We start from the raw sequence: 26345 nt of genomic DNA, 5'->3' as shown, positions 1-26345 counted from the left end.
AAACGCCAAAATTCAAACAGTTACTGGAAGCGAACGCTTCAACATAGAAGAACGAAATTTGGGGAACCAAGTGGGCTTAGTCTACTGGTCATTACCTGAAAGTATCATCCAGGTTGGGTTAAAAAATAGTTGCTGAGATTTGTAGAGACTCGCAATTTTGGGAAGCTTGGCAACCCCATTCAATGAAAGTGTTTCTCCTCACTCACTCTGAGTGCTACAGCAAGAGGAAACAAAACATAGAGATAGAACGTGAAACTCCTTTACTGTGTCAAGTTTCAAGAAGCTAGCACAAACCGTGTTTGATTTAGAGTTCCAAATACATCTATCAATATAGGAGAAAACAGAGTGAAAGGCCAAAATTCAAACTGTTACTGGAAACGAACACTTCAACATAGAAGAACGAAATTTGGGGAACCAATTGGGCTTAGTGTACTGATCAGTACCTGAAAGTATCATCCAGTTTGGGTGAAAACATAGTTGCTGAGATTTCTGGCGACTCGTAACTTTTGGAAGCTTGGCAACCCCTTTCAATGAAAGTGTTTCTCCCCAGTCACTGCTTAGGGCTACCTCAAGAGGAAACAGAACATAGAGATAGAACGTGAAACTGCTTTACTGTGTCAAGTAAAGAAGCTAGCACAAACCGTGTTTGATTTAGAGTTCCAAATACATCTGTCAGTATAGGAGAAAACAGAGTGAAACGCCAAAATTCAAACAGTTACTGGAAGCGAACGCTTCAACATAAAAGAACGAAAATTGGGGAACCAAGTGAGCATAGTGTACTGATCATTACCTGAAAGTATCATCCAGTTTGGGTGAAAAAATAGTTGCTGAGATTTCCTGAGACTCGCAAATTTTGGAAACTTGGCAACCCTTTCAATATAAGTGTTTCTCCCCAGTCACTGCTTAGGGCTACATCAAGAGGAAACAGAACATAGAGATAGAACGTGAAACTGCTTTACTGTGTCAAGTTTCAAGAAGCTAGCACAAACCGTGTTTGGTTTAGAGTTCCAAATACTTCTATCAATATAGGAGAAAACAGAGTGAAAAGCCAAAATTCAAACTGTTACTGGAAACGAACGCTTCAACATAGAAGAACGAAATTTGGGGAACCAAGTGGGCTTAGTCTACTGATCATTACCTGAAAGTATCATCCAGGTTGGGTGAAAAAATAGTTGCTGAGATTTTTGGAGACTCGTAATTTTTGGAAGCTTGGCAACCCCTTTCAATGAAAGGGTTTCTCCCCAGTCACTGCTTAGGGCTACATCAAGAGGAAACAGAACATAGAGATAGATCGTGAAACTGCTTTATTGTGTCAAGTTTCAAGAAGCTAGCACAAACCGTGTTTGATTTAGAGTTCCAAATACATCTATCAATATAGGAGAAAACAGAGTGAAACACCAAAATTCAAACTGTTACTGGAAACGAACGCTTCAACATAGAAGAACGAAATTTGGGGAACCAAGTGAGCTTAGTGTACTGATCATTACCTGAAAGTATCATCCAGTTTTGGTGAAAACATAGTTCCTGAGATTTCTGGAGACTCGTAATTTTTCTAAGCTTGGCAACCCCTTTCAATGAAAGGTTTCTCCCCAGTCACTGCTTAGGGCTACATCAAGAGGAAAGAAAACATAGAGATAGAACGTGAAACTGCTTTACTGTGTCAAGTTTCAAGAAGCTAGCACAAACCGTGTTTGCTTTAGAGTTCCAAATACATCTATCAATATAGGAGAAAACAGAGTGAAACGCCAAAATTCAAACTGTTACTGGAAACGAACGCTTCAACATAGAAGAACGAAATTTGGAGAACCAAGTGGGCTTAGTGTACTGATCATTACCTGAAAGTATCATCCAGTTTGGGTAAAAACATAGTTGCTGAGTTTTCTGGAGACTCGCAAATTTTGGAAGCTTGGCAACCCCTTTCAATGAAAGTGTTTCTCCCCAGTCACTGCTTAGGGCTACATCAAGAGGAAACAGAACATAGAGATAGAACGTGAAACTGCTTTACTGTGTCAAGTTTCAAGAAGCTCGCACAAACCGTGTTTGGTTTAGAGTTCCAAATACATCTAACAATATAGGAGAAAACAGAGTGAAACGCCAAAATTCAAACTGTTACTGGAAACGAACGCTTCAACATAGAAGAACGAAATTTGGGGAACCAAGTGAGCTTAGTGTACTGATCATTACCTGAAAGTATCATCCAGTTTGGGTGAAAACATAGTTCCTCAGATTTCTGGAGACTCGTAATTTTTCTAAGCTTGGCAACCCCTTTCAATGTAAGTGTTTCTCCCCAGTCACTGCTTAGGGCTACATCAAGAGGAAACAGAACATAGAGTTAGAACTTGAAACTGCTTTACTGTGTCAAATTTCAAGAAGCTAGAACAAACCGTGTTTGATTTAGAGTTCCAAATACATCTATCAATATAGGAGAAAACAGAGTGAAACACCAAAATTCAAACTGTTACTGGAAACGAACGCTTCAACATAGAAGAACGAAATTTGGGGAACCAAGTGGGCTTAGTGTACTGATCATTACCTGAAAGTATCATCCAGTTTGGGTGAAAACATAGTTCCTGAGATTTCTGGAGACTCGTAATTTTTGGAAGCTTGTCAACCCCTTTCAATGAAAGGGTTTCTCCCCAGTCACTCGTTAGGGCTACATCAAGACGATACAGAACATAGAGATAGAACGTGAAACTGCTTTATTGTGTCAAGTTTCAGGAAGCTAGCACGAACCGTGTTTGATTTAGAGTTCCAAATACATCTATCAATATAGGAGAAAACAGAGTGAAACGCCAAAATTCAAACTGTTACTGGAAACGAACGCTTCAACATAGAAGAACGAAATTTGGGGAACCAATTGAGCTTAGTGTACTGGTCATTACCTGAAAGTATCATCCAGTTTGGGTGAAAACAGGTTTGCTGAGATTTGTAGAGACTCGCAATTTTGGGAAGCTTGGCAACCACTTTCAATTAAAGTGTTTCTCCCCAGTCACTGCTTAGGGCTACATCAAGAGGAAACAGAACATAGAGTTAGAACGTGAAACTGCTTTACTGTGTCAAGTTTCAAGAAGCTAGCACAAACCGTGTTTGATTTAGAGTTCCAAATACATCTATCAATATAGAAGAAAACAGAGTGAAACGCCAAAATTCAAACTGTTACTGGAAACGAACACTTCAACATAGAAGAACGAAATTAGGGGAACCAAGTGGGATTAGTGTACTGATCATTACCTGAAATTATGATCCAGTTTGGGTGAAAAAATAGTTGCTGAGATTTCTGGAGACTCGTAATTTATGGAAGCTTGGCAACCCCTTTCAATGAAAGGGTTTCTCCCCAGTCACTGCTTAGGGCTACATCAAGAGGAAACAGAACACAGAGACAGAACGTGAAACTGCTTTATTGTGTCAAGTTTCAAGAAGCTAGCAAAAACCATGTTTGATTTAGAGTTTCAAATACATCTATCAATATAGGAGAAAACAGAGTGAAACGCCAAAATTCAAACTGTTACTGGAAACGAACGCTTCAACATAGAAGAACGAAATTGGGGAACCAAGAGAGCTTAGTGTACTGATCATTACCTGAAAGTATCATCCAGTTTGGGTGAAAACATGTTTGCTGAGATTTGTAGAGACTGGCAATTTTGGGAAGCTTGGAAACCACTTTCAATGAAAGTGTTTCTCCCCAGTCACTGCTGAGTGCTACATCAAGAGGAAACAAAACATAGAGATAGAACGTGAAACTGCTTTAGTGTGTCAAGTTTCAAGATGCTAGCACAAACCGGGTTTGGTTTAGAGTTCCAAATCCATCTATCAATATAGGAGAAAACAGAGTGAAACGCCAAAATTCAAACTGTTACTGGAAACGAACACTTCAACATAGAAGAACGAAATTTGGGGAACCAAGTGAGCTTAGTGTACTGATCATTACCTGAAAGTATCATCCAGTTTGGGTGAAAAAATGTTTGCTGAGATTTCTAGAGAATCGCAATTTTGGGAAGCTTGGCAACCCCTTTCAATGAAAGGGTTTCTCCCCAGTCACTGCTTAGGGCTACATCAAGAAGAAACAGAACATAGAGATAGAACGTGAAAATGCTTTATTGTGTCAAGTTTCAAGAAGCTAGCACAAACCGTGTTTGATTTAGAGTTCCAAATACATCTATCAATATAGGAGAAAACAGAGTGAAACGCCAAAATTCAAACTGTTACTGGAAACGAACGCTTCAACATAGAAGAACGAAATTTGGGGAACCAAGTGAGCTTAGTGTACTGATCATTACCTGAAAGTATCATCCAGTTTGGGTGAAAACATGTTTGCTGAGATTTGTAGAGACTCGCAATTTTGGGAAGCTTGGCAACCCCTTTCAATGAAAGTGTTTCTCCTCAGTCACTCTGAGTGCTACATCAAGAGGAAACAAAACATAGAGATAGAAAGTGAAACTGCTTTATTGTGTCAAGTTTCAAGAAGCTAGCACAAACCGTGTTTGATTTAGAGTTCCAAATACATCTGTCAGTATAGGAGAAAACAGAGTGAAACGCCAAAATTCAAACAGTTACTGGAAGCGAACGCTTCAACATAAAAGAACGAAAATTGGGGAACCAAGTGAGCATAGTGTACTGATCATTACCTGAAAGTATCATCCAGTTTGGGTGAAAAAATAGTTGCTGAGATTTCTGGAGACTCGCAAATTTTGGAAACTTGGCAACCCTTTCAATATATGTGTTTCTCCCCAGTCACTGCTTAGGGCTACATCAAGAGGAAACAGACATAGAGATAGAACGTGAAACTGCTTTACTGTGTCAAGTTTCAAGAAGCTAGCACAAACCGTGTTTGGTTTAGAGTTCCAAATACTTCTATCAGTATAGGAGTAAACAGAGTGAAAAGCCAAAATTCAAACTGTTACTGGAAACGAACGCTTCAACATAGAAGAACTAAATTTGGGGAACCAAGTGGGCTTAGTCTACTGATCATTACCTGAAAGTATCATCCAGGTTGGGTGAAAAAATAGTTGCTGAGATTTTTGGAGACTCGTAATTTTTGGAAGCTTGGCAACCCCTTTCAATGAAAGGGTTTCTCCCCAGTCACTGCTTAGGGCTACATCAAGAGGAAACAGAACATAGAGATAGATCGTGAAACTGCTTTATTGTGTCAAGTTTCAAGAAGCTAGCACAAACCGTGTTTGATTTAGAGTTCCAAATACATCTATCAATATAGGAGAAACAGAGTGAAACGCCAAAATTCAAACTGTTACTGGAAACGAATGCTTCAACATAGAAGAACGAAATTTGGGGAACCAAGTGAGCTTAGTGTACTGATCATTACCTGAAAGTATCATCCAGTTTGGGTGAAAACATAGTTCCTGAGATTTCTGGAGACTCGTAATTTTTCTAAGCTTGGCAACCCCTTTCAATGTAAGTGTTTCTCCCCAGTCACTGCTTAGGGCTACATCAAGAGGAAACAGAACATAGAGTTAGAACGTGAAACTGCTTTACTGTGTCAAGTTTCAAGAAGCTAGCAAAAAACCGTGTTTGATTTAGAGTTCCAAATACATCTATCAATATAGGAGAAAACAGAGTGAAACACCAAAATTCAAACTGTTACTGGAAATGAACGCTTCAACATAGAAGAACGAAATTTGGGGAACCAAGTTGGCTTAGTGTACTGATCATTACCTGAAAGTATCATCCAGTTTGAGTGAAAACATAGTTCCTGAGATTTCTGGAGACTCGTAATTTTTGGAAGCTTGGCAACCCCTTTCAATGAAAGGGTATCTCCCCAGTCACTCCTTAGGGCTACATCAAGAGGATACAGAACATAGAGATAGAACGTGAAACTGCTTTATTGTGTCAAGTTTCAGGAAGGTAGCACAAACCGTGTTTGATTTAGAGTTCCTAATACATCTATCAATATAGGAGAAAACAGAGTGAAACTGGAAAATTCAAACTGTTACTGGAAACGAACGCTTCAACATAGAAGAACGAAATTTGGGGAACCAATTGAGCTTAGTGTACTGGTCATTACCTGAAAGTATCATCCAGTTTGGGTGAAAACAGGTTTGCTGAGATTTGTAGAGACTCGCAATTTTGGGAAGCTTGGCAACCCCTTTCAATGAAAGTGTTTCTCCTCACTCACTCTGAGTGCTACAGCAAGAGGAAACAAAACATAGAGATAGAACGTGAAACTCCTTTACTGTGTCAAGTTTCAAGAAGCTAGCACAAACCGTGTTTGATTTAGAGATCCAAATACATCTATCAATATAGGAGAAAACAGAGTGAAAGGCCAAAATTCAAACTGTTACTGGAAACGAACACTTCAACATAGAAGAACGAAATTTGGGGAACCAATTGGGCTTAGTGTACTGATCATTACCTGAAAGTATCATCCAGTTTGGGTGAAAACATAGTTGCTGAGATTTCTGGCGACTCGTAACTTTTGGAAGCTTGGCAACCCCTTTCAATGAAAGTGTTTCTCCCCAGTCACTGCTTAGGGCTACATCAAGAGGAAACAGAACATAGAGATAGAACGTGAAACTGCTTTACTGTGTCAAGTAAAGAAGCTAGCACAAACCGTGTTTGATTTAGAGTTCCAAATACATCTGTCAGTATAGGAGAAAACAGAGTGAAACGCCAAAATTCAAACAGTTACTGGAAGCGAACGCTTCAACATAAAAGAACGAAAATTGGGGAACCAAGTGAGCATAGTGTACTGATCATTACCTGAAAGTATCATCCAGTTTGGGTGAAAAAATAGTTGCTGAGATTTCTGGAGACTCGCAAATTTTGGAAACTTGGCAACCCTTTCAATATAAGTGTTTCTCCCCAGTCACTGCTTAGGGCTACATCAAGAGGAAACAGAACATAGAGATAGAACGTGAAACTGCTTTACTGTGTCAAGTTTCAAGAAGCTAGCACAAACCGTGTTTGGTTTAGAGTTCCAAATACTTCTATCAATATAGGAGAAAACAGAGTGAAAAGCCAAAATTCAAACTGTTACTGGAAACGAACGCTTCAACATAGAAGAACGAAATTTGGGGAACCAAGTGGGCTTAGTCTACTGATCATTACCTGAAAGTATCATCCAGGTTGGGTGAAAAAATAGTTGCTGAGATTTTTGGAGACTCGTAATTTTTGGAAGCTTGGCAACCCCTTTCAATGAAAGGGTTTCTCCCCAGTCACTGCTTAGGGCTACAGCAAGAGGAAACAGAACATAGAGATAGATCGTGAAACTGCTTTATTGTGTCAAGTTTCAAGAAGCTAGCACAAACCGTGTTTGATTTAGAGTTCCAAATACATCTATCAATATAGGAGAAAACAGAGTGAAACGCCAAAATTCAAACTGTTACTGGAAACGAACGCTTCAACATAGAAGAACGAAATTTGGGGAACCAAGTGAGCTTAGTGTACTGATCATTACCTGAAAGTATCATCCAGTTTGGGTGAAAACATAGTTCCTGAGATTTCTGGAGACTCGTAATTTTTCTAAGCTTGGCAACCCCTTTCAATGTAAGTGTTTCTCCCCAGTCACTGCTTAGGGCTACATCAAGAGGAAACAGAACATAGAGTTAGAACGTGAAACTGCTTTACTGTGTCAAGTTTCAAGAAGCTAGCAAAAAACCGTGTTTGATTTAGAGTTCCAAATACATCTATCAATATAGGAGAAAACAGAGTGAAACACCAAAATTCAAACTGTTACTGGAAATGAACGCTTCAACATAGAAGAACGAAATTTGGGGAACCAAGTGGGCTTAGTGTACTGATCATTACCTGAAAGTATCATCCAATTTGGGTGAAAACATAGTTCCTGAGATTTCTGGAGACTCGTAATTTTTGGAAGCTTGGCAACCCCTTTCAATGAAAGGGTATCTCCCCAGTCACTCCTTAGGGCTACATCAAGAGGATACAGAACATAGAGATAGAACGTGAAACTGCTTTATTGTGTCAAGTTTCAGGAAGGTAGCACAAACCGTGTTTGATTTAGAGTTCCAAATACATCTATCAATATAGGAGAAAACAGAGTGAAACTGGAAAATTCAAACTGTTATTGGAAAAGAACGCTTCAACATAGAAGAACGAAATTTGGGGAACCAATTGAGCTTAGTGTACTGGTCATTACCTGAAAGTATCATCCAGTTTGGGTGAAAACAGGTTTGCTGAGATTTGTAGAGACTCGCAATTTTGGGAAGCTTGGCAACCCCTTTCAATGAAAGTGTTTCTCCTCACTCACTCTGAGTGCTACAGCAAGAGGAAACAAAACATAGAGATAGAACGTGAAACTCCTTTACTGTGTCAAGTTTCAAGAAGCTAGCAAAAACCGTGTTTGATTTAGAGTTCCAAATATATCTATCAATATAGGAGAAAACAGAGTGAAAGGCCAAAATTCAAACTGTTACTGGAAACGAACACTTCAACATAGAAGAACGAAATTTGGGGAACCAAGTGGGCTTAGTCTACTGATCATTACCTGAAAGTATCATCCAGGTTGGGTGAAAAAATAGTTGCTGTGATTTCTGGACACTCGTAATTTTTGGAAGCTTGGCAACCCCTTTCAATGTAAGTGTTTCTCCCCAGTCACTGCTTAGGGCTACATCAAGAGGAAACAGAACATAGAGATAGAACTTTAAACTGCTTTATTGTGTCAAGTTTCAAGAAGCTAGCACAAACCGTGATTGATTTACAGTTCCAAATACATCTATCAATATAGGAGAAAACAGAGTGAAACGCCAAAATTCAAACTGTTACTGGAAACGAACGCTTCAACATAGAAGAACGAAATTTGGGGAACCAAGTGGGCTTAGTGTACTGATCATTACCTGAAAGTATCATCCAGGTTGGGTGAAAAAATAGTTGCTGTGATTTTTGGACACTCGTAATTTTTGGAAGCTTGGCAACCCCTTTCAATGTAAGTGTTTCTCCCCAGTCACTGCTTAGGGCTACATCAAGATGATACAGAACATAGAGATAGAACGTGAAACTGCTTTATTGTGTCAAGTTTCAAGAAGCTAGCACAAACCATGTTTGATTTAGAGTTCCAAATACATCTATCAATATCGGAGAAAACAGAGTGAAATGCCAAAATTCAAACTGTTACTGGAAACGAACGCTTCAACATAGAAGAACGAAATTTGGGGAAACAAGTGGGCTTAGTGTACTGATCATTACCTGAAAGTATCATCCACTTTGGGTGAAAAAATAGTTGCTGAGATTTCTGGAGACTCGTAATTTTTGGAAGCTTGGCAACCCCTTTCAATGAAAGGGTTTCTCCCCAGTCACTGCTTAGGGCTACATCAAGAGGAAACAGAACATAGAGATAGAACGTGAAACTGCTTTATTGTGTCAAGTTTCAAGAAGCTAGCACAAACCGTGTTTGATTTAGAGTTCCAAATACATCTATCAATATAGGAGAAAACAGAATGAAACACCAAAATTCAAACTGTTACTGGAAACGAACGCTTCAACATAGAAGAACGAAATTTGGGGAACCAATTGAGCTTAGTGTACTGGTCATTACCTGAAAGTATCATCCAGTTTGGGTGAAAACAGCTTTGCTGAGATTTGTAGAGACTCGCAATTTTGGGAAGCTTGGCAACCCCTTTCAATTAAAGTGTTTCTCCTCACTCACTCTGAGTGCTACAGCAAGAGGAAAAAAACATAGAGATAGAACCTGAAACTCCTTTACTGTGTCAAGTTTAAAGAAGCTAGCACAAACCGTGTTTGATTTAGAGTTCCAAATACATCTATCAATATAGGAGAAAACAGAGTGAAACGCCAAAATTCAAACTGTTACTGGAAACGAACGCTTCAACATAGAAGAACGAAATTTGGGGAACCAAGTGGGCTTAGTGTACTGATCATTACCTGAAAGTATCATCCAGGTTGGGTGAAAAAATAGTTGCTGTGATTTTTGGACACTCGTAATTTTTGGAAGCTTGGCAACCCCTTTCAATGTAAGTGTTTCTCCCCAGTCACTGCTTAGGGCTACATCAAGAGGAGACAGAACATAGAGATAGAACGTGAAACTGCATTACTGTGTCAAGTTTCAAGAAGCTAGCACAAACCGTGTTTGGTTTAGAGTTCCAAATACATCTATCAATATAGGAGAAAACAGAGTGAAACGCCAAAATTCAAACTGTTACTGGAAACGAACGCTTCAACATAGAAGAACGAAATTTGGGGAACCAAGTGGGCTTAGTGTACTGATCATTACCTGAAAGTATCATCCAGTTTGGGTTAAAAAATAGTTGCTGAGATTTCTGGAGACTCGCAATTTTGGGAAGCTTGGCAACCCCTTTCAATGAAAGTGTTTCTCCTCAGTCACTGCTGAGTGCTACATCGAAGAGGAAACAGAACATAGAGATAGAACGTGAAACTGCTTTACTGTGTCAAGTTTCAAGAAGCTAGCACAAACCTTGTTTGGTTTAGAGTTCCAAATACATCTATCAATATAGGAGAAAACAGAGTGAAACGCCAAAATTCAAACTGTTACTGGAAACGAACGCTTCAACATAGAAGAACGAAATTTGGGGAACCCAGTGGGCTTAGCGTACTCATCATTACCTGAAAGTATCATCAAGTTTGGGTGAAAAAATAGATGCTGAGATTTCTGGAGACTCGTAATTTTTGGAAGCTTGGCAACCCCTTTCAATGAAAGTGTTTCTCCTCAGTCACTGCTTAGGGCTACATCAAGAGGAGACAGAACATAGAGATAGAACGTGAAACTGCTTTACTGTGTCAAGTTTCAAGAAGCTAGCACAAACCGTGTTTGATTTAGTGTTCCAAATACATCTGTCAGTATAGGAGAAAACAGAGTGAAACGCCAAAATTCAAACTGTTACTGGAAACGAACGCTTCAACATAGAAGAAAGAAATTTGGGGAACCAAGTGGGCTTAGTGTACTGATCATTACCTGAAAGTATCATCCAGTTTGGGTGAAATCATAGTTGCTGAGATTTCTGGAGACTCGTAATTTCTGGAAGCTTGGCAACCTCTGTCAATGAAAGTATTTTTCCCCAGTCACTGCTTAGGGCTACATCCAGAGGAAACAGAACATAGTGATAGAACGTGAAACTGCTTTACTGTGTCAAGTTTCAAGAAGCTAGCACAAACCGTGTTTGATTTAGAGTTCCAAATACATCTGTCAGTATAGGAGAAAACAGAGTGAAACGCCAAAATTCAAACAGTTACTGGAAGCGAACGCATCAACATAGAAGAACGAAATTTAGGGAACCAAGTGGGCTTAGTGTACTGATCATTACCTGAAAGTATCATCCAGTTTGGGTGAAATCATAGTTGCTGAGATTTCTGGAGACTCGTAATTTCTGGAAGCTTGGCAACCCCTTTCAATGAAAGTGTTTCTCCTCAGTCACTGCTGAGTGCTACATCAAGAGGAAAGAAAACATAGAGATAGAACTTGAAACTGCTTTACTGTGTCAAGTTTCAAGAAGCTAGCACAAACCGTGTTTGATTTAGAGTTCCAAATACATCTGTCAGTATAGGAGAAAACAGAGTGAAACGCCAAAATTCAAACAGTTACTGGAAGTGAACGCTTCAACATAAAAGAACGAAATTTGGGGAACCAAGTGAGCTTAGTGTACTGATCATTACCTGAAAGTATCATCCAGTTTGGGTGAAAAAATAGTTGCTGAGATTTCTGGAGACTCGCAGTTTTGGGGAGCTTGGCAACCCCTTTCAATGAAAGTGTTTCTCCTCAGTCACTGCTGAGTGCTACATCAAGAGGAAACAGAACATAGAGATAGAACGTGAAACTGCTTTACTGTGTCAAGTTTCAAGAAGCTAGCACAAACCGTGTTTGGGTTAGAGTTCCAAATACATCTATCAATATAGGAGAAAACAGAGTGAAACGCCAAAATTCAAACTGTTACAGGAAACGAACGCTTCAACATAGAAGAACGAAATTTGGCGAACCAAGTGGGCTTAGCGTACTGATCATTACCTGAAAGTATCATCCAGTATGGGTGAAATCATAGTTGCTGAGATTTCTGGAGACTCGTAATTTCTGGAAGCTTGGCAACCCCTTTCAATGAAAGTGTTTCTCCCCAGTCACTGCTTAGGGCTACATCAAGAGGAGACAGAACATAGAGATAGAACTTGAAACTGCTTTATTGTGTCAAGTTTCAAGAAGCTAGCACAAACCGTGTTTGATTTAGAGTTCCAAATACATCTATCAATATAGGAGAAAACAGAGTAAAACGCCAAAATTCAAACTGTTACTGGAATCGAACGCTTCAACATAGAAGAACGAAATTTGGCGAACCAAGTGGGCTTAGTGTACTGATCATTACCTGAAAGTATCATCCAGGTTGGGTGAAATCATAGTTGCTGAGATTTCTGGAGACTCGTAATTTCTGGAAGCTTGGCAACCCCTGTCAATGAAAGTATTTCTCCCCAGTCACTGCATAGGGCTACATCCAGAGGAAACAGAACATAGAGATAGAACGTGAAACTGCTTTACTGTGTCAAGTTTCAAGAAGCTAGCACAAACCGTGTTTGATTTACAGTTCCAAATACATCTGTCAGTATAGGAGAAAACAGAGTGAAACGCCAAAATTCAAACAGTTACTGGAAGCGAACGCTTCAACATAAAAGAACGAAATTGGGGGAACCAAGTGAGCTTAGTGTACTGATCATTACCTGAAAGTATCATCCAGTTTGGGTTAAAAAATAGTTGCTGAGATTTCTGGAGACTCGCAATTTTGGGAAGCATGGCAACCCCTTTCAATGAAAGTGTTTCTCCTCAGTCACTGCTGAGTGCTACATCAAGAGGAAACAGAACATAGAGATAGAACGTGAAACTGCTTTACTGTGTCAAGTTTCAAGAAGCTAGCACAAACCGTGTTTGGTTTAGAGTTCCAAATACATCTATCAATATAGGAGAAAACAGAGTGAAACGCCAAAATTCAAACAGTTACTGGAAGCGAACGCTTCAACATAAAAGAACGAAATTTGGGGAACCAAGTGAGCTTAGTGTACTGATCATTACCTGAAAGTATCATCCAGTTTGGGTTAAAAAATAGTTGCTGAGATTTCTGGAGACTCGCAATTTTGGGAAGCTTGGCAACCCCTTTCAATGAAAGTGTTTCTCCTCAGTCACTGCTGAGTGCTACATCAAGAGGAAACAGAACATAGAGATAGAACGTGAAACTGCTTTACTGTGTCAAGTTTCAAGAAGCTAGCACAAACCGTGTTTGGTTTAGAGTTCCAAATACATCTATCAATATAGGAGAAAACAGAGTGAAACGCCAAAATTCAAACTGTTACTGGAAACGAACGCTTCAACATAGAAGAACGAAATTTGGGGAACCAAGTGGGCTTAGTGTACCTATTATTACCTGAAAGTATCATCCAGTTTGGGTGAAATCATAGTTGCTGAGATTTCTGGAGACTCGTAATTTCTGGAAGCTTGGCAACCCCTGTCAATGAAAGTATTTCTCCCCAGTCACTGCTTAGGGCTACATCCAGAGGAAACAGAACATAGAGATAGAACATGAAACTGCTTTACTGTGTCAAGTTTCAAGAAGCTAGCACAAACCGTGTTTGATTTAGAGTTCCAAATACATCTGTCAGTATAGGAGAAAACAGAGTGAAACGCCAAAATTCAAACAGTTACTGGAAGCGAACGCTTCAACATAAAAGAACGAAATTTGGGGAACCAAGTGAGCTTAGTGTACTGATCATTACCTGAAAGTATCATCCAGTTTGGGTTAAAAAATAGTTGCTGAGATTTCTGGAGACTCGCAATTTTGGGAAGCTTGGCAACCCCTTTCAATGAAAGTGTTTCTCCTCAGTCACTGCTGAGTGCTACATCAAGAGGAAACAGAACATAGAGATAGAACGTGAAACTGCTTTACTGTGTCAAGTTTCAAGAAGCTAGCACAAACCGTGTTTGGTTTAGAGTTCCAAATACATCTATCAATATAGGAGAAAACAGAGTGAAACGCCAAAATTCAAACAGTTACTGGAAGCGAACGCTTCAACATAAAAGAACGAAATTTGGGGAACCAAGTGAGCTTAGTGTACTGATCATTACCTGAAAGTATCATCCAGTTTGGGTTAAAAAATAGTTGCTGAGATTTCTGGAGACTCGCAATTTTGGGAAGCTTGGCAACCCCTTTCAATGAAAGTGTTTCTCCTCAGTCACTGCTGAGTGCTACATCAAGAGGAAACAGAACATAGAGATAGAACGTGAAACTGCTTTACTGTGTCAAGTTTCAAGAAGCTAGCACAAACCGTGTTTGGTTTAGAGTTCCAAATACATCTATCAATATAGGAGAAAACAGAGTGAAACGCCAAAATTCAAACTGTTACTGGAAACGAACGCTTCAACATAGAAGAACGAAATTTGGGGAACCAAGTGGGCTTAGTGTACCTATTATTACCTGAAAGTATCATCCAGTTTGGGTGAAATCATAGTTGCTGAGATTTCTGGAGACTCGTAATTTCTGGAAGCTTGGCAACCCCTGTCAATGAAAGTATTTCTCCCCAGTCACTGCTTAGGGCTACATCCAGAGGAAACAGAACATAGAGATAGAACATGAAACTGCTTTACTGTGTCAAGTTTCAAGAAGCTAGCACAAACCGTGTTTGATTTAGAGTTCCAAATACATCTGTCAGTATAGGAGAAAACAGAGTGAAACGCCAAAATTCAAACAGTTACTGGAAGCGAACGCTTCAACATAAAAGAACGAAATTTGGGGAACCAAGTGAGCTTAGTGTACTGATCATTACCTGAAAGTATCATCCAGTTTGGTTTAAAAAATAGTTGCTGAGATTTCTGGAGACTCGCAATTTTGGGAAGCTTGGCAACCCCTTTCAATGAAAGTGTTTCTCCTCAGTCACTGCTGAGTGCTACATCAAGAGGAAACAGAACATAGATATATAACTTAAAACTGCTTTACTGTGTCAAGTTTCAAGAAGCTAGCACAAACCATGTTTGGTTTAGAGTTCCAAATACATCTATCAATATAGGAGAAAACAGAGTGAAACGCCAAAATTCAAACTGTTACTGGAAACAAACGCTTCAACATAGAAGAACGAAATTTGGGGAACCCAGTGGGCTTAGCGTACTCATCATTACCTGAAAGTATCATCAAGTTTGGGTGAAAAAATAGATGCTGAGATTTCTGGAGACTCGTAATTTTTGGAAGCTTGGCAACCCCTTTCAATGAAAGTGTTTCTCCCCAGTCACTGCTTAGGGCTACATCAAGAGGAGACAGAACATAGAGATAGAACGTGAAACTGCTTTACTGTGTCAAGTTTCAAGAAGCTAGCACAAACCATGTTTGGGTTAGAGTTCCAAATACATCTATCAATATAGGAGAAAACAGAGTGAAACGCCAAAATTCAAACTGTTACTGGAAATGAACGCTTCAACATAGAAGAACGAAATTTGGGGAACCAAGTGGGCTTAGTGTACTGATCATTACCTGAAAGTATCATCCAGTTTGGGTGAAATCATAGTTGCTAAGATTTCTGGAGACTCGTAATTTCTGGAAGCTTGGCAACCTCTGTCAATGAAAGTATTTTTCCCCAGTCACTGCTTAGGGCTACATCCAGAGGAAACAGAACATAGTGATAGAACGTGAAACTGCTTTACTGTGTCAAGTTTCAAGAAGCTAGCACAAACCGTGTTTGATTTAGAGTTCCAAATACATCTGTCAGTATAGGAGAAAACAGAGTGAAACGCCAAAATTCAAACAGTTACTGGAAGCGAACGCATCAACATAGAAGAACGAAATTTGGGGAACCAAGTGGGCTTAGTGTACTGATCATTACCTGAAAGTATCATCCAGTTTGGGTGAAATCATAGTTGCTGAGATTTCTGGAGACTCGTAATTTCTGGAAGCTTGGCAACCTCTGTCAATGAAAGTATTTTTCCCCAGTCACTGCTTAGGGCTACATCCAGAGGAAACAGAACATAGTGATAGAACGTGAAACTGCTTTACTGTGTCAAGTTTCAAGAAGCTAGCACAAACCGTGTTTGGGTTAGAGTTCCAAATACATCTATCAATATAGGAGAAAACAGAGTGAAACGCCAAAATTCAAACTGTTACTGGAAACGAACGCTTCAACATAGAAGAACGAAATTTGGCGAACCAAGTGGGCTTAGCGTACTGATCATTACCTGAAAGTATCATCCAGTATGGGTGAAATCATAGTTGCTGAGATTTCTGGAGACTCGTAATTTCTGGAAGCTTGGCAACCCCTTTCAATGAAAGTGTTTCTCCCCAGTCACTGCTTAGGGCTACATCAAGAGGAGACAGAACATAGAGATAGAACGTGAAACTGCTTTACTGTGTCAAGTTTCAAGAAGCTAGCACAAACCGTGTTTGATTTAGAGTTCCAAATACATCTGTCAGTATAGGAGAAAACAGAGTGAAACGCCAAAATTCAAACAGTTACTGGAAGCGAACGCTTCAACATAAAAGAACGAAATTTGGGGAACCAAGTGAGCTTAGTGTACTGATCATTACCTGAAAGTATCATCCAGTTTGGGTTAAAAAATAGTTGCTGAGATTTCTGGAGACTCGCAATTTTGGGAAGCATGGCAACCCCTTTCAATGAAAGTGTTTCTTCTCAGTCACTGCTGAGTGCTACATCAAGAGGAAACAGAACATAGAGATAGAACGTGAAACTCCTTTACTGTGTCAAGTTTCAAGAAGCTAGCACAAACCGTGTTTGGTTTAGAGTTCCAAATACATCTATCAATATAGGAGAAAACAGAGTGAAACGCCAAAATTCAAACAGTTACTGGAAGCGAACGATTCAACATAAAAGAACGAAATTTGGGGAACCAAGTGAGCTTAGTGTACTGATCATTACCTGAAAGTATCATCCAGTTTGGGTTAAAAAATAGTTGCTGAGATTTCTGGAGACTCGCAATTTTGGGAAGCTTGGCAACCCCTTTCAATGAAAGTGTTTCTCCTCAGTCACTGCTGAGTGCTACATCAAGAGGAAACAGAACATAGAGATAGAACGTGAAACTGCTTTACTGTGTCAAGTTTCAAGAAGCTAGCACAAACCGTGTTTGGTTTAGAGTTCCAAATACATCTATCAATATAGGAGAAAACAGAGTGAAACGCCAAAATTCAAACTGTTACTGGAAACGAACGCTTCAACATAGAAGAACGAAATTTGGGGAACCAAGTGGGCTTAGTGTACCTATTATTACCTGAAAGTATCATCCAGTTTGGGTGAAATCATAGTTGCTGAGATTTCTGGAGACTCGTAATTTCTGGAAGCTTGGCAACCCCTGTCAATGAAAGTATTTCTCCCCAGTCACTGCTTAGGGCTACATCCAGAGGAAACAGAACATAGAGATAGAACATGAAACTGCTTTACTGTGTCAAGTTTCAAGAAGCTAGCACAAACCGTGTTTGATTTAGAGTTCCAAATACATCTGTCAGTATAGGAGAAAACAGAGTGAAACGCCAAAATTCAAACAGTTACTGGAAGCGAACGCTTCAACATAAAAGAACGAAATTTGGGGAACCAAGTGAGCTTAGTGTACTGATCATTACCTGAAAGTATCATCCAGTTTGGGTTAAAAAATAGTTGCTGAGATTTCTGTAGACTCGCAATTTTGGGAAGCATGGCAACCCCTTTCAATGAAAGTGTTTCTTCTCAGTCACTGCTGAGTGCTACATCAAGAGGAAACAGAACATAGAGATAGAACGTGAAACTGCTTTACTGTGTCAAGTTTCAAGAAGCTAGCACAAACCGTGTTTGATTTAGAGTTCCAAATACATCTGTCAGTATAGGAGAAAACAGAGTGAAACGCCAAAATTCAAACTGTTACTGGAAACGAACGCTTCAACATAGAAGAACGAAATTTGGGGAACCAAGTGGGCTTAGTGTACTGATCATTACCTGAAAGTATCATCCAATTTGGGTGAAAACATAGTTGCTGAGATTTCTGGCGACTCGTAACTTTTGGAAGCTTGGCAACCCCTTTCAATGAAAGTGTTTCTCCCCAGTCACTGCTTAGGGCTACCTCAAGAGGAAACAGAACATAGAGATAGAACGTGAAACTGCTTTACTGTGTCAAGTAAAGAAGCTAGCACAAACCGTGTTTGATTTAGAGTTCCAAATACATCTGTCAGTATAGGAGAAAACAGAGTGAAACGCCAAAATTCAAACAGTTACTGGAAGCGAACGCTTCAACATAAAAGAACGAAAATTGGGGAACCAAGTGAGCATAGTGTACTGATCATTACCTGAAAGTATCATCCAGTTTGGGTGAAAAAATAGTTGCAGAGATTTCCTGAGACTCGCAAATTTTGGAAACTTGGCAACCCTTTCAATATAAGTGTTTCTCCCCAGTCACTGCTTAGGGCTACATCAAGAGGAAACAGAACATAGAGATAGAACGTGAAACTGCTTTACTGTGTCAAGTTTCAAGAAGCTAGCACAAACCGTGTTTGGTTTAGAGTTCCAAATACTTCTATCAATATAGGAGAAAACAGAGTGAAAAGCCAAAATTCAAACTGTTACTGGAAACGAACGCTTCAACATAGAAGAACGAAATTTGGGGAACCAAGTGGGCTTAGTCTACTGATCATTACCTGAAAGTATCATCCAGGTTGGGTGAAAAAATAGTTGCTGAGATTTTTGGAGACTCGTAATTTTTGGAAGCTTGGCAACCCCTTTCAATGAAAGGGTTTCTCCCCAGTCACTGCTTAGGGCTACATCAAGAGGAAACAGAACATAGAGATAGATCGTGAAACTGCTTTATTGTGTCAAGTTTCAAGAAGCTAGCACAAACCGTGTTTGATTTAGAGTTCCAAATACATCTATCAATATAGGAGAAAACAGAGTGAAACACCAAAATTCAAACTGTTACTGGAAACGAACGCTTCAACATAGAAGAACGAAATTTGGGGAACCAAGTGAGCTTAGTGTACTGATCATTACCTGAATGTATCATCCAGTTTTGGTGAAAACATAGTTCCTGAGATTTCTGGAGACTCGTAATTTTTCTAAGCTTGGCAACCCCTTTCAATGAAAGGTTTCTCCCCAGTCACTGCTTAGGGCTACATCAAGAGGAAAGAAAACATAGAGATAGAACGTGAAACTGCTTTACTGTGTCAAGTTTCAAGAAGCTAGCACAAACCGTGTTTGCTTTAGAGTTCCAAATACATCTATCAATATAGGAGAAAACAGAGTGAAACGCCAAAATTCAAACTGTTACTGGAAACGAACGCTTCAACATAGAAGAACGAAATTTGGAGAACCAAGTGGGCTTAGTGTACTGATCATTACCTGAAAGTATCATCCAGTTTGGGTGAAAACATAGTTGCTGAGTTTTCTGGAGACTCGCAAATTTTGGAAGCTTGGCAACCCCTTTCAATGAAAGTGTTTCTCCCCAGTCACTGCTTAGGGCTACATCAAGAGGAAACAGAACATAGAGATAGAACGTGAAACTGCTTTACTGTGTCAAGTTTCAAGAAGCTCGCACAAACCGTGTTTGGTTTAGAGTTCCAAATACATCTAACAATATAGGAGAAAACAGAGTGAAACGCCAAAATTCAAACTGTTACTGGAAACGAACGCTTCAACATAGAAGAACGAAATTTGGGGAACCAAGTTGGCTTAGTGTACTGATCATTACCTGAAAGTATCATCCAGGTTGGGTAAAAAAATAGTTGCTGTGATTTCTGGACACTCGTAATTTTTGGAAGCTTGGAAACCCCTTTCAATGTAAGTGTTTCTCCCCAGTCACTCGTTAGGGCTACATCAAGACGATACAGAACATAGAGATAGAACGTGAAACTGCTTTATTGTGTCAAGTTTCAAGAAGCTAGCACAAACCGTGTTTGATTTAGAGTTCCAAATACATCTATCAATATAGGAGAAAACAGAGTGAAACGCCAAAATTCAAACTGTTACTGGAAACGAACGCTTCAACATAGAAGAACGAAATTTGGGGAACCAAGTGAGCTTAGTGTACTGATCATTACCTGAAAGTATCATCCAGTTTGGGTGAAAACATAGTTCCTCAGATTTCTGGAGACTCGTAATTTTTCTAAGCTTGGCAACCCCTTTCAATGTAAGTGTTTCTCCCCAGTCACTGCTTAGGGCTACATCAAGAGGAAACAGAACATAGAGTTAGAACTTGAAACTGCTTTACTGTGTCAAATTTCAAGAAGCTAGAACAAACCGTGTTTGATTTAGAGTTCCAAATACATCTATCAATATAGGAGAAAACAGAGTGAAACACCAAAATTCAAACTGTTACTGGAAACGAACGCTTCAACATAGAAGAACGAAATTTGGGGAACCAAGTGGGCTTAGTGTACTGATCATTACCTGAAAGTATCATCCAGTTTGGGTGAAAACATAGTTCCTGAGATTTCTGGAGACTCGTAATTTTTGGAAGCTTGTCAACCCCTTTCAATGAAAGGGTTTCTCCCCAGTCACTCGTTAGGGCTACATCAAGACGATACAGAACATAGAGATAGAACGTGAAACTGCTTTATTGTGTCAAGTTTCAGGAAGCTAGCACGAACCGTGTTTGATTTAGAGTTCCAAATACATCTATCAATATAGGAGAAAACAGTGTGAAACGCCAAAATTCAAACTGTTACTGGAAACGAACGCTTCAACATAGAAGAACGAAATTTGGGGAACCAATTGAGCTTAGTGTACTGGTCATTACCTGAAAGTATCATCCAGTTTGGGTGAAAACAGGTTTGCTGAGATTTGTAGAGACTCGCAATTTTGGGAAGCTTGGCAACCACTTTCAATTAAAGTGTTTCTCCCCAGTCACTGCTTAGGGCTACATCAAGAGGAAACAGAACATAGAGTTAGAACGTGAAACTGCTTTACTGTGTCAAGTTTCAAGAAGCTAGCACAAACCGTGTTTGATTTAGAGTTCCAAATACATCTATCAATATAGAAGAAAACAGAGTGAAACGTCAAAATTCAAACTGTTACTGGAAACGAACACTTCAACATAGAAGAACGAAATTAGGGGAACCAAGTGGGATTAGTGTACTGATCATTACCTGAAATTATGATCCAGTTTGGGTGAAAAAATAGTTGCTGAGATTTCTGGAGACTCGTAATTTATGGAAGCTTGGCAACCCCTTTCAATGAAAGGGTTTCTCCCCAGTCACTGCTTAGGGCTACATCAAGAGGAAACAGAACACAGAGACAGAACGTGAAACTGCTTTATTGTGTCAAGTTTCAAGAAGCTAGCAAAAACCATGTTTGATTTAGAGTTTCAAATACATCTATCAATATAGGAGAAAACAGAGTGAAACGCCAAAATTCAAACTGTTACTGGAAACGAACGCTTCAACATAGAAGAACGAAATTGGGGAACCAAGAGAGCTTAGTGTACTGATCATTACCTGAAAGTATCATCCAGTTTGGGTGAAAACATGTTTGCTGAGATTTGTAGAGACTGGCAATTTTGGGAAGCTTGGAAACCACTTTCAATGAAAGTGTTTCTCCCCAGTCACTGCTGAGTGCTACATCAAGAGGAAACAAAACATAGAGATAGAACGTGAAACTGCTTTAGTGTGTCAAGTTTCAAGATGCTAGCACAAACCGGGTTTGGTTTAGAGTTCCAAATCCATCTATCAATATAGGAGAAAACAGAGTGAAACGCCAAAATTCAAACTGTTACTGGAAACGAACACTTCAACATAGAAGAACGAAATTTGGGGAACCAAGTGAGCTTAGTGTACTGATCATTACCTGAAAGTATCATCCAGTTTGGGTGAAAAAATGTTTGCTGAGATTTCTAGAGAATCGCAATTTTGGGAAGCTTGGCAACCCCTTTCAATGAAAGGGTTTCTCCCCAGTCACTGCTTAGGGCTACATCAAGAAGAAACAGAACATAGAGATAGAACGTGAAAATGCTTTATTGTGTCAAGTTTCAAGAAGCTAGCACAAACCGTGTTTGATTTAGAGTTCCAAATACATCTATCAATATAGGAGAAAACAGAGTGAAACGCCAAAATTCAAACTGTTACTGGAAACGAACGCTTCAACATAGAAGAACGAAATTTGGGGAACCAAATGAGCTTAGTGTACTGATCATTACCTGAAAGTATCATCCAGTTTGGGTGAAAACATGTTTGCTGAGATTTGTAGAGACTCGCAATTTTGGGAAGCTTGGCAACCCCTTTCAATGAAAGTGTTTCTCCTCAGTCACTCTGAGTGCTACATCAAGAGGAAACAAAACATAGAGATAGAAAGTGAAACTGCTTTATTGTGTCAAGTTTCAAGAAGCTAGCACAAACCGTGTTTGATTTAGAGTTCCAAATACATCTGTCAGTATAGGAGAAAACAGAGTGAAACGCCAAAATTCAAACAGTTACTGGAAGCGAACGCTTCAACATAAAAGAACGAAAATTGGGGAACCAAGTGAGCATAGTGTACTGATCATTACCTGAAAGTATCATCCAGTTTGGGTGAAAAAATAGTTGCTGAGATTTCTGGAGACTCGCAAATTTTGGAAACTTGGCAACCCTTTCAATATATGTGTTTCTCCCCAGTCACTGCTTAGGGCTACATCAAGAGGAAACAGACATAGAGATAGAACGTGAAACTGCTTTACTGTGTCAAGTTTCAAGAAGCTAGCACAAACCGTGTTTGGTTTAGAGTTCCAAATACTTCTATCAGTATAGGAGTAAACAGAGTGAAAAGCCAAAATTCAAACTGTTACTGGAAACGAACGCTTCAACATAGAAGAACTAAATTTGGGGAACCAAGTGGGCTTAGTCTACTGATCATTACCTGAAAGTATCATCCAGGTTGGGTGAAAAAATAGTTGCTGAGATTTTTGGAGACTCGTAATTTTTGGAAGCTTGGCAACCCCTTTCAATGAAAGGGTTTCTCCCCAGTCACTGCTTAGGGCTACATCAAGAGGAAACAGAACATAGAGATAGATCGTGAAACTGCTTTATTGTGTCAAGTTTCAAGAAGCTAGCACAAACCGTGTTTGATTTAGAGTTCCAAATACATCTATCAATATAGGAGAAAACAGAGTGAAACGCCAAAATTCAAACTGTTACTGGAAACGAACGCTTCAACATAGAAGAACGAAATTTGGGGAACCAAGTGAGCTTAGTGTACTGATCATTACCTGAAAGTATCATCCAGTTTGGGTGAAAACATAGTTCCTGAGATTTCTGGAGACTCGTAATTTTTCTAAGCTTGGCAACCCCTTTCAATGTAAGTGTTTCTCCCCAGTCACTGCTTAGGGCTACATCAAGAGGAAACAGAACATAGAGTTAGAACGTGAAACTGCTTTACTGTGTCAAGTTTCAAGAAGCTAGCAAAAAACCGTGTTTGATTTAGAGTTCCAAATACATCTATCAATATAGGAGAAAACAGAGTGAAACACCAAAATTCAAACTGTTACTGGAAATGAACGCTTCAACATAGAAGAACGAAATTTGGGGAACCAAGTTGGCTTAGTGTACTGATCATTACCTGAAAGTATCATCCAGTTTGAGTGAAAACATAGTTCCTGAGATTTCTGGAGACTCGTAATTTTTGGAAGCTTGGCAACCCCTTTCAATGAAAGGGTATCTCCCCAGTCACTCCTTAGGGCTACATCAAGAGGATACAGAACATAGAGATAGAACGTGAAACTGCTTTATTGTGTCAAGTTTCAGGAAGGTAGCACAAACCGTGTTTGATTTAGAGTTCCTAATACATCTATCAATATAGGAGAAAACAGAGTGAAACTGGAAAATTCAAACTGTTACTGGAAACGAACGCTTCAACATAGAAGAACGAAATTTGGGGAACCAATTGAGCTTAGTGTACTGGTCATTACCTGAAAGTATCATCCAGTTTGGGTGAAAACAGGTTTGCTGAGATTTGTAGAGACTCGCAATTTTGGGAAGCTTGGCAACCCCTTTCAATGAAAGTGTTTCTCCTCACTCACTCTGAGTGCTACAGCAAGAGGAAACAAAACATAGAGATAGAACGTGAAACTCCTTTACTGTGTCAAGTTTCAAGAAGCTAGCACAAACCGTGTTTGATTTAGAGATCCAAATACATCTATCAATATAGGAGAAAACAGAGTGAAAGGCCAAAATTCAAACTGTTACTGGAAACGAACACTTCAACATAGAAGAACGAAATTTGGGGAACCAATTGGGCTTAGTGTACTGATCATTACCTGAAAGTATCATCCAGTTTGGGTGAAAACATAGTTGCTGAGATTTCTGGCGACTCGTAACTTTTGGAAGCTTGGCAACCCCTTTCAATGAAAGTGTTTCTCCCCAGTCACTGCTTAGGGCTACATCAAGAGGAAACAGAACATAGAGATAGAACGTGAAACTGCTTTACTGTGTCAAGTAAAGAAGCTAGCACAAACCGTGTTTGATTTAGAGTTCCAAATACATCTGTCAGTATAGGAGAAAACAGAGTGAAACGCCAAAATTCAAACAGTTACTGGAAGCGAACGCTTCAACATAAAAGAACGAAAATTGGGGAACCAAGTGAGCATAGTGTACTGATCATTACCTGAAAGTATCATCCAGTTTGGGTGAAAAAATAGTTGCTGAGATTTCTGGAGACTCGCAAATTTTGGAAACTTGGCAACCCTTTCAATATAAGTGTTTCTCCCCAGTCACTGCTTAGGGCTACATCAAGAGGAAACAGAACATAGAGATAGAACGTGAAACTGCTTTACTGTGTCAAGTTTCAAGAAGCTAGCACAAACCGTGTTTGGTTTAGAGTTCCAAATACTTCTATCAATATAGGAGAAAACAGAGTGAAACGCCAAAATTCAAACTGTTACTGGAAACGAACGCTTCAACATAGAAGAACGAAATTTGGGGAACCAAGTGGGCTTAGTCTACTGATCATTACCTGAAAGTATCATCCAGGTTGGGTGAAAAAATAGTTGCTGAGATTTTTGGAGACTCGTAATTTTTGGAAGCTTGGCAACCCCTTTCAATGAAAGGGTTTCTCCCCAGTCACTGCTTAGGGCTACAGCAAGAGGAAACAGAACATAGAGATAGATCGTGAAACTGCTTTATTGTGTCAAGTTTCAAGAAGCTAGCACAAACCGTGTTTGATTTAGAGTTCCAAATACATCTATCAATATAGGAGAAAACAGAGTGAAACGCCAAAATTCAAACTGTTACTGGAAACGAACGCTTCAACATAGAAGAACGAAATTTGGGGAACCAAGTGAGCTTAGTGTACTGATCATTACCTGAAAGTATCATCCAGTTTGGGTGAAAACATAGTTCCTGAGATTTCTGGAGACTCGTAATTTTTCTAAGCTTGGCAACCCCTTTCAATGTAAGTGTTTCTCCCCAGTCACTGCTTAGGGCTACATCAAGAGGAAACAGAACATAGAGTTAGAACGTGAAACTGCTTTACTGTGTCAAGTTTCAAGAAGCTAGCAAAAAACCGTGTTTGATTTAGAGTTCCAAATACATCTATCAATATAGGAGAAAACAGAGTGAAACACCAAAATTCAAACTGTTACTGGAAATGAACGCTTCAACATAGAAGAACGAAATTTGGGGAACCAAGTGGGCTTAGTGTACTGATCATTACCTGAAAGTATCATCCAATTTGGGTGAAAACATAGTTCCTGAGATTTCTGGAGACTCGTAATTTTTGGAAGCTTGGCAACCCCTTTCAATGAAAGGGTATCTCCCCAGTCACTCCTTAGGGCTACATCAAGAGGATACAGAACATAGAGATAGAACGTGAAACTGCTTTATTGTGTCAAGTTTCAGGAAGGTAGCACAAACCGTGTTTGATTTAGAGTTCCAAATACATCTATCAATATAGGAGAAAACAGAGTGAAACTGGAAAATTCAAACTGTTATTGGAAAAGAACGCTTCAACATAGAAGAACGAAATTTGGGGAACCAATTGAGCTTAGTGTACTGGTCATTACCTGAAAGTATCATCCAGTTTGGGTGAAAACAGGTTTGCTGAGATTTGTAGAGACTCGCAATTTTGGGAAGCTTGGCAACCCCTTTCAATGAAAGTGTTTCTCCTCACTCACTCTGAGTGCTACAGCAAGAGGAAACAAAACATAGAGATAGAACGTGAAACTCCTTTACTGTGTCAAGTTTCAAGAAGCTAGCAAAAACCGTGTTTGATTTAGAGTTACAAATATATCTATCAATATAGGAGAAAACAGAGTGAAAGGCCAAAATTCAAACTGTTACTGGAAACGAACACTTCAACATAGAAGAACGAAATTTGGGGAACCAAGTGGGCTTAGTCTACTGATCATTACCTGAAAGTATCATCCAGGTTGGGTGAAAAAATAGTTGCTGTGATTTCTGGACACTCGTAATTTTTGGAAGCTTGGCAACCCCTTTCAATGTAAGTGTTTC

The sequence above is a fragment of the Spermophilus citellus genome, assembly GCF_964194105.1.
Source record: "Spermophilus citellus genome assembly, chromosome: 1".
Classification (NCBI taxonomy): domain Eukaryota; kingdom Metazoa; phylum Chordata; class Mammalia; order Rodentia; family Sciuridae; genus Spermophilus; species Spermophilus citellus.
The sequence above is the reverse complement of the archived record's forward strand: the minus strand, read 5'-3'. Positions refer to the sequence as shown.